Raw genomic sequence first — 10,039 nt, 5'->3', positions numbered from 1 at the left:
CTTTGATTTCCACGGTTCCCTGGTAGCGTGGTGGCGTGCCGCTTTGTGACGGAGGCGCGCAGTTCGAATCTGGCAGGCCGCCCATTACCGTTACGATAATAATAATGGGCACAGTCTGATAATAGTAATTGCGGATGAATTTAAGGCGTATTTCAACTGTGGATCGCATGCGCCTTCGTGTATGGGAAGCAGAAAAAAAACAGAAGCTGCAGGGCAATTGGCCATACCTAAAGGGGGAAAGGCCACTTCCAAGAGGTTTAGTTTTCAAGGCAGATTTAATACGAATCTGACTTGTTACCAAAGGCAAAGTGTTGTTCCACAGTCTGCCAAAAGCCTGATCACCCCAGGATCAGAGCCTTGGCTGAGGAGTCCTTGGAAGAAGGCTATCCAAATGTCTCAGGGAGCTCGTTGGAGTGCAGTCGACTGTGCACTGGCCTCATGGTTCAACGTTAGCCAAATTGAAAAATCACCCGTAAATGACCCCATAGGAATATTCGAAGCCATGAGTAACATTAAGGCCTCCATATCACCGTTCCACTCATTCCAACGTGCAGCAGATATTTTGGCGAGTTCCACCGAAAATGGAAAAAAAATTAAAATGTATTAGTATTCAATCGTTTTAATATTTATATTATTTATTTGTTATTTGCTTTATTGTAAAAGTGACAAAGGTGTATATTTTTTTAGGTTAGGGGTAGAGTTGGAATGACTGTCCGATACACATCATCCCTAATTGGCAGTTATTAAATTAAAGGTAAGAAGCCGTTCCGATTTGCCAAATGTCGTTTCACGCGTGCCTTTCGACGAACGCAACCCGCTCGTAAATCGAGGAAAACCTCCGTATCTGGTTTACAGAGGTGGGACTTTGCAGCAGTGAGCATTGCTGATGAGTCCTAATGAAGACGAAACCGGTCCACAGTTTGATCTAACACTGTCTGACTGCCGATCTCGCTCGGTCGCATTCGCTCGAATTTTATCGCGATCGGGTGACCCAAGACGAGGCGACCAGCGGTGCACAGCCCGCTGCGTGTTTGTGCGTCGTTTGAAACGTGCACGGCGTCGTGGTGTGCGGCGCTGTGATTCTGTTACGATTGGCGCGCTCTCGCCACCGACAGATTTGACGAAACAGAGGCCGTTTCTCGAAGTACAAAACAAATGAGTGCGCGGCGTAACGCAGAGGTCGGCGACCTGCGGCTCCGGGGATGCACGCGGCGCCTCTTTGAGGACTGCAGTGCGGCCTCTTGGAAGTCGAATAAAATGGCTCTCATTGTTGTCGCTGCCGACCCCTGACAATGGAAGTCCAGTACACTGTGAGAGTACAGTTTACCATGGAAGTCCAGTTCACCATGGAAGTCTAGTTCACCATGGAAGTCCAGTTCACCATGGAATCCCAGTTCACCATGCAAGTCCAGTTTACCATGGAAGTCCAGTTCCCATGAAACTCCAGTTCACCATGGAAGTACAGGATACCATGGAAGTCCAGTTCACCATGGAAGTCCAGTTTACCATGGAAGTCCAGTTCCCATGAAACTCAAGTTCACCATGGAAGTCCAGGATACCATGGAAGTACAGTTCACCATGGACGTACAGGATACCATGGAAGTCCAGTTCACCATGGAAGTCCAGTTTACCATGGAAGTCCAGTTCCCATGAAACTCAAGTTCACCATGGAAGTCCAGGATACCATGGAAGTACAGTTCACCATGGAAGTCTAGTTCACCATGGAAGTCCAGTTCACCATGGAAGTCCAGTTCACCATGGAAGTCAAGTTCACCATGGAAGTCCAGTTCACAATGAAAGTTCAGTTCACCATGGAAGTCCAGTTCACCATGGAAGTCTAATTCACCATGGAAGTCCAGTTCACCAAGAGCAGGGGTCGGAAACCTGCGGCTCTTTAAGAACCACTCACTTCGTGACGTCACTATCAATGGCCACCGTCTCGTATTCCCCACGTTGCGTTGCGGCTCTTGTTGAGTTTTCTCGCCGAACTCGAGACATGTGTGTGACATGTGTGTGACATGTGTGTGTGCTCTGCTTGCTATGTTGGTTTCCCGCCCCTCTGGTTATCACGGAATTGGCGACGTGATTTCTCGTCTTGCCCATGATGGCAGCGGCAATAAAGATGTTAGGAGCTGAACGCCAACTTTCTGGATCTGCTAGCCACGGCGAGAAGGCCTCAGGAGAGATTTCTTGCAGCTTTTGCTGTTTTATCCCTTGAGGGAAGAGCGCAGATGGGACCTTTTTGTGCCAGTATCAAAGTATGGAAAATATAAGAATATTTGTTTAACCCTGCCTGGCAATAAAACAGGAGGTGTCAAGATGTCCGAACACCAAATAGACACCTATTTCCAATGGAATCAAGTTGGCATTGACCACACAGACGGTAAAGTCACGTAGAAGGGAAATAATACAATAATATAAATATAAAACAAGATAAATAATAAAATAATATAAATATAAAACAATATTTTTTTATTGTTTTATATTTATATTATTTTATTATTTCTCTTGTTTTATATTTATATTATTTTATTATTTCCCTTCTACGTGACTTTACCGAAAGAACCACGAATATTCCTCCTGCTTCATTGTCAGAAAGGGTAAAACACCTCCTACTACTGCTGCTATTATAACGCGACCGCGTCTCGCCTTCAAAGACTTTGCCGATACATCGACACCACAAAACAAAAATGAGCCACCGGGCCACAGCGCTCGTCCGTCATTAAAACCCGACGACGCCTGCTCGACGCTAAGCGAGGATTTTGGTTCATTTACACAGCGACAGCGGCGCGCCACGAACGCGAAACCGTCCGTAGGTGGCGCCCCAACGCCCGTGCGTGACGGAGGCGCCCACCGACTCACTCGCCGAGACGCCGTGGCGCGCACGTGGCGCGAGGTCTCGTTCCCCGCCGTGATCCATCGCGATGGCAACGATGATTCTTTGTGTTTGTTTCCCTTTGATGGAGGAGCGCGAGTGGGAGGAGGAGGGGGGTGGTCAGGTGGAACGTGAGAGCGCCAGTGGAGCGACAATACCGGTGGCAATTATTCGAACTAGTGCTGGGCCCCCCTTAGGTCGACTCAGCGGAAAATGAGTGGCCGGTGCGGTGGTGTGTAGACAAACACGGCCGTTAGGGAGACAAAGGCAGCCGGGCGTGGTGCTTGCCACCCACTCGCTTTCGTGTCCCGTACCGGCCTTTATAGGTGCTGACTCGCTAACAGCACTTGCTCCTCGTCTGTCAAGGCTGTACGGGGGTGCTTTGTCTTTGTAGCGGTTTGCGCTGACAGACGAACTGGTCCTGGGGCCACCCCTTAGGTTGACTCAGCCTCAAATGAGTATCTGGTGCCGTGTTTTGTAAACATCGCCACTCGGGAGACAAAGGCGGCTGGGCCTGGTGCTGTCCACCCCACAGCCGCGCGTGTGCTCTGTGTGCTCGCATGGAATTGATTGGTGATGCACATCGAGGCCGAGATCCATATATCACGCGCCTTAAAGCCCCGCGGTGTGGCTCATTCCCCGTGGCCAGCGAGCGTTTACGAGCACCAATTTAGTGATTAATTACCACCTAATTATCCTCGTGTGTTTTTCCTCTCTTGTTGTTAATTACAGGCGACCTCAGCGGACGCGTAATTGGTCCCGAAGTTGGGGGGTGGGGAGGTGAGTGAGTGTGGGGGGGGGGGGTTGATTCCCACAAACTCAGGTGACTTTCGAACGTGGGGCGGACGACGTGAGAGGTAGTAAGGATTCCACGACGTTGCAGTCTTTGTGATGGGGTGGGAGGAGGGAGGGGGGGGGGGTGCAGGCTGCGGCGTGGATGCCGTGCAGGGGAATGTTGAGTGTGCGCGGGGGGGGGGGGGGTGCGATCGCCACGACATCACGCGAATGCCTTCACTGCCCCAAAATACACTCGTACACGCGAATACCAAGCCTGTCAGTCCCTTCTCAGTGCCCTACCTTATTGCAGACCAATTCAGACCTTATTGGTCGCCACGTGCCACTTATAATTCTCAACGTTCATCGTAAATAGTCCCATCATAAGGGAGAAACACAAGGAGGGAGGGAGGGGGAGGGAGATCTGGGGCTCAACTCCCACGACACTGTTTGGCTTAGCATCCGATACCGCTTATATATCCCCACCGATGCGCTTTGTATGTCACATTTTTAATAATAATAAGAATATAATTTGATACTCGGTTTTTTACCATTCTATCTGGCAACAAAACTGACACCTTTTTTGCAAGTAGTCATGTTTACATAGACCACAATACCTGCAGTCATAATGCAAAGAAAAACATAACTCTGATAATGTGCACTGTCCTTGAAGTTGATTGGTCCACACCCGAGACAGCTTTCCTTAGAGCCTAGTCTCACATGGGTTGGACCAGATGTTTGCATTATGACTGCAGGTATCGTGGTCTATGTAAACATGACTCCTTGCAAAAAAAGGTGTCAGTTTTGTTGCCAGATAGAAGGGTAAAAAAACAATTATCATATTTTTACTGGCAAATGATGTTCCAATGGAATAATATAATAGATGTTTAATATCCTAAAGAACCACATGCAAGCTGGAGAGCAATAACCAGGTGATAATAATCCGGCGTTACTAACAGTTGCCCAAGGTCTGCAGTCCTCTATGTATCCTGAGATGTTTTCAGGCATCTCATGAATGTGTGTTGGTGTTTACAACTGAAAACGGTCTGAAATGGGCTACGCCATGCATCCTGAAGTGAGGCGTAATCGCGTATGCACGAACATTTGTGGCACTTTTTAGTTTCATTCATTTTTGGGAGTCGAGTCATCGCTTAGTTTAATTCTGCAGTGTCGAGCAAAGTGAGTGCTCTCTTGGCGAGATGCCGGCACCACTGCTTCGCTCCGTCATAGGGCATAGGGGGTGAATGCACCGACTCGCTCACTAACGCGCAAGCCGCAACGACGCTGCGATTTAAACAAATACTTTGTTTAGCGCAACGCCGATTTAACGCGAAGTTTTTAAACGTGCCTCGTGGAGTTAACACGCCGACTATTTATTATAAATGCGGAATGGCAAAGGTGGTCTGTTCACGTGTCACATTTCCCGGCTTACGCGTCGACGTTGATTAATAAGCAAAGCGGACGACACGCATCCTTCTCGTGCCCGTCTTGTCCACGTGCAAAAGAAACATTCCCCCACGCATCACAACAACCATTCGGTGTTCTGGGATGAATTCGGTTGCATTGGCTCAGCAAAAGCAAACACTCTGGACCGGTTTCTACATTTCAGTGCCTCCATCAGCAGAGTCGGTGACCATCCCATACTTCTTGTAAGAATGTGCTTTTTGTAACATATCAAATGCAGTTGTAACGTACGAACTTTTTACAGAATGTCCACAAGTCACGCAAATTTGCGAGACGCAATTGTGCAATAATGTTTGGTGGAACCAGCGATGCTTTGCTGAGTTTCAAGACCCCTTTAACACGACGATGCTGCAGAGATATGTTTGGCGAATTGATTTTTAAAGGGCATGTGTTGCTTGTTAATATCCGTGTTGTCGTTGTTGTTGTCGTCACATGCCCAATACTGTAATGTGTTTACATTTATTCGTAACTTGTCGAGCAGGCTTATTGCCAGTAATAATAACAATGCCACCTTGTAAAGCGCAGTAGTCGCTCGCTCTCCGAGACGAGAGGACGACCCAGAGGCGAGAGGAGGAACCTCAGACACGCGGGAAGGTCCCCGGGCAGTCAACAAACATCATTACAATAATCCCCAAGCTCCGCTATTCTAAATCGATGATTGTGTTCTTGGGCAATCGATGCGTTTTTACACGCGGGAGGAAAACGGAGCGCCCAGAGAAAACCCCACGCGCTTGCGAGGGAGCAACGCTCTATCCCTGCAGGGAGGGATCAGGCCGAGTCCACATCGTTGCTGTGCCGCCTGCTCATTGTCCATGGGCCGTGCAGCAAAAGGCAAAGCGCTCGCAGGCTGCGACGCCTCGAATACCGGCACCAGCGAGACGCGCTAGGGTGTTTGTTGTGCTGCGTCATGCGAGAGGCGCTGTCGTCAACACAGACACTGCCCCCCCTCTCTCTCTCTGATGTGCGTGGCTGTGTGGGTCACAAAGACAAAGATCCCCCCGTATAGCCTTCAACAGACTGTTGGGGGCAAGTGCTGTTAGCGAGCACCTACTCATGCCGGCACGCGCACGAGAAGGTGAGTGGCCAACATCGCTCCCGACCGCCTTTGTCTCCCCAAGGTACTCATTTAAGGCTGAGTCGACCTCGTGACAGTTTCAGTTAAGCGTCACCAATGTTGGCCGTGAGCGGGAATCGAACTCGGGTGGGCGGGTTCTTAGCGCAGCGTAGCGCTAACCACTACGCTACCACTTCCCTCTCCGCCAAAGACGAAGACCCCCCCCCGTGTAGCCTGGACACACTCGCGCCTTGCAGGAGCGCGGCGCCGTTCTTCTGCTCATGCAAAAGAAGCGACATCTCATCCACACGGAGATGGCACGAGCTGGAGGAGGCGGAGCAGGGTGGAGGAGAGAGAGCTGCGTGAGAGAGAGTGGCAGAGTAAGAAGTGTCCTCCTCGCGTTTGGGGTGGGAATTATTCTGCGCTCCTCTTTCCACACGCACACACACACGGCCTCCCATCGAGTCACCATCGTTTCTGCTCGGATCTCTGTTGAGTCTGTTCAAAGCGCTGAACCCAGGTGCTGTAGGCTTGGCCAAGAGGGGGCAGTGCCGAGTGTCAACCCTGCAGAATTACAACAGCGCGCAGCGCGGTTTGTTTGTGATGGAGACTCCGGTTGCAAAGCCTGAAACACCTACGAGCAGCAATGGCAAAACGTCTCCATTGCATGACCGCTCTAAACAAAAACATAACAACACGAGGTCCCGAGGCTCAGTGCGGACGGCGCTGTCTCGCGTGCAGAAGCACCGCCCAACGACCCCTCGACTCGATTATCGAGTCCACGGAACGAGTGTTACGACCGAGTAAGGCTGACCCTCTGCAAATATCTTTACACCTTCAACGTGAACTTACACGTCCACTGCCGAAGCCGATAATAGTTTCCCGGGAGGATCGGCTCCGGTTGTCGAGGTTGGGTTTTAAATTGATGGGAATATCGCCCGTAAATCCACCGCACTGACCGCGTTCCGAACAGACAAGGCGGTTGCGTGAACGGAACGCAGGAGGGAGCGCTCTGTGTGTGTGTGGCGATGACCCATCTTGGCCAAGGAGCCTCTGACACCTAGCAACAGGAGTTGGCGGGACACGTCCCGAGCGCCGCCTTTCTTCTCGAGCGAGGAGCAGCAGGAGGAGGAAGAGAGAGAGAGAGGGTCCGAGTGATCATTATAATTATCAGCGTGCCCACAGGCCGTCTATTGCCCATCGAAACCCATGCCACCATTCGCAAGCTTAGGTCACTGTGTATCACGTGGTCGCAGTCTAAAATTAGCAAATTGCCCATAGCTCAATTGTGAAGTAATAATTACCCCGGGTGTTAATTGTGGTTTGCCGAGTCTCCATTACAATAGGGGATGTATCGTTATGGACTCAGGTCCGTCGGCTTAATGCACACGGGATTCTAAAATGCAAACATTCTACTTGCTAATCATAGACGCGTTATGCATTCGACTTCAGCGTAAACATAGTCGAGTGTAATGTTCGGTCGAGCGTATGTAGCATATTCACAGTACGCGTAACACACATATGAATGATGCACACGACTATGACTGCACTTGCTTTCAGCAAATCGTGTGTGTGTGTTAATCTTCTTTGTCTAAACTCTATACAAAACGTGGTATGCTATCCTGGTCCACTGATGTTTCCCCAAGGACTATACGTCTTACGACAGATTGATTCTGAACGAAATAATTAATTTATTCTTCCCTCTAACGGAGAGGAAAATATTTCGCGTTATGGCCGATGGCCTTTAAATAATCATATTGCGTGTCTCAATATAGATCAAAAGATAAATTAATATAATGCTTTTTTATCAAAAGAGGCATTTCTTGCATGTGCGAGCCCACTCGCATTGAACGGAGGCTGCTATATAGTGCATGCAGTCTCACTCTGTCACGTCTTTGTCTATAGACGGTGTATGACTATGGCTAATACATCTACCCTGCGGATTGGCCGAGTGAATAATGCCCCCGCTCGCGTGCATTACTACTACAATGAGCCAAGACTGTCTGTCTGTGTGTCCCGCGCGTGACGTCACTACACGTGCCGCACCCCCCCCCCTCATTAATATTCATGAGCGGGTGGATTTTTACACTCACGCAGAAGAAGGTCGAGCGGAAATACATTTTGTTTTCTCAAATTCGCTTGAAGTTTGACGTTTCTTTATTGAAAGTGAATCTTATAAATAATTCTACGCAGCAACAAAGTGGATTTGGTGTCTTTATTTATTTCTTCACCACTTGAGACAAAGGGTAAGTCTAATTTATGCTTTTACATTATGATAAAATCGACATTTCTCGGTGGTTTTCTAGATATTGTATCGAATTCCAATTTATTTCAACCCCAGCGACCGAAAGCAGAAGAGAATAAAGTATCGGAGCAGTGAATTTGAACAAATTGAAGGTCAGTTATATACAGCGCTACAGTGAACTGCAGTGAAGTGTTTGATGACGTAGTTTCGTGCAAGATTCACTGCCATTATTTTGGCACAAGATACAATTATACTCTGCTCAATTTTTTCATAAATATTACAGCTTCCGTCGTAGGACGGGCAAACCAGCTGGCATACTCTACCTTTGTCTTGGCACTCAGCCGTACAATGTGAACCATGCGCCCGTTGAAGGCAGTTTTTATTTACAGTACTCAATGTTAGAAGAGGTTTGATATTTGTTTGATCTTCTCCACACACACACAAGATGAGTGTATCTATCGTGCATAATACGCTGTATTAGACGTTCATTGATTTCGCAGCGTTCAGACATGAACCCTATCGGTTTGCTAAAATCAAATGAAGTAATGTGTATGTTGTGTCTGCGCGTATGTCTGTGTGTGTGTTCCTACTTGCGTGTGTGTGTGTGATTGTTCCGTGTCTGTGAACCATGCGTGATTTGACGTCACATGCCAAAGAGTTGCTGGGACTTCGCACCTCCGATGAGCACGCTTGGCTGCGTACGCTGCGAAAAGAAGTTCAACGTTACGTGGGGAACCTGGTTTGGAGTGGTGATCATTCTGTGTGGTTATAACATTTATATGGCCAGGGAATTCTTCTAGTCCTGCGCTGTAATAGAAGTGGAGCATGCACGTGCACACGCGTGCATGCATGCATGTGTTTGTGTTCGATTCCCGCTCGCGGCCAACACCAGTGACGATTATCTGAACCGGTTCCGGGCCTCCTCTAGGTCGTTTCAGCCTCAAATGAGTACCTGGTGCGGTGTGTAAACATCGCCACTGCGGAGACAAAGTGGGTCGGGCCTAGTGCTGGCCACCAACCCCCTCGTGTGTCATAGGTGCTCGCTAACAGGACTTGCTCTAACATGGGATTTGTGTTTGAAGACTTGTGTGTGGCTGTGCGGATGGCAGGCGTGCGTATTCACTCGCAGTGCTCGTGTACAATAATACATCAACCCATCGTCGACATTATTCAACTCGTAATCTGAACTTCGCTTCGGAATGATGAAAATGGAAAGCAGATGACAAAATTCACACTCGTAATAAAAAAAAATGAAGACTCGTAATTAAAATCGTATCAACGGCTTGTAGTGCCACCCGCCGGTAATTATGATCATGTTGACAGATGTAACCCCTGTCTGCGTTTGCTCACAGGATGCTTTACTCAACAACAAAACATCTGAGAACACACGTGAGCCCAATGCTCCCCGTGGGAAAAAAACACAAAAAACTACAACGTACAGCTGTGAACTTGATGGTGCTGTCGCTGACAAGCCAAAGTCTACAGAGACGCCTATGCGTACGAACGAGTTAGGTTCCAGAGGTTTGTTCGTAAGTCGAATGTCCGTAAGTCGAATGTCCGTAAGTAGAATGTTCGTAAGTCGAATGTTCGTAAGTCGAATGTCCGTAAGTGGAATGTTCGTAAGTCG

The sequence above is a fragment of the Lampetra fluviatilis genome, chromosome 44 (genome assembly GCF_964198595.1).
Source record: "Lampetra fluviatilis chromosome 44, kcLamFluv1.1, whole genome shotgun sequence".
Classification (NCBI taxonomy): Eukaryota; Metazoa; Chordata; class Hyperoartia; order Petromyzontiformes; family Petromyzontidae; genus Lampetra; species Lampetra fluviatilis.
Note: the sequence above shows the minus strand (reverse complement) of the source record.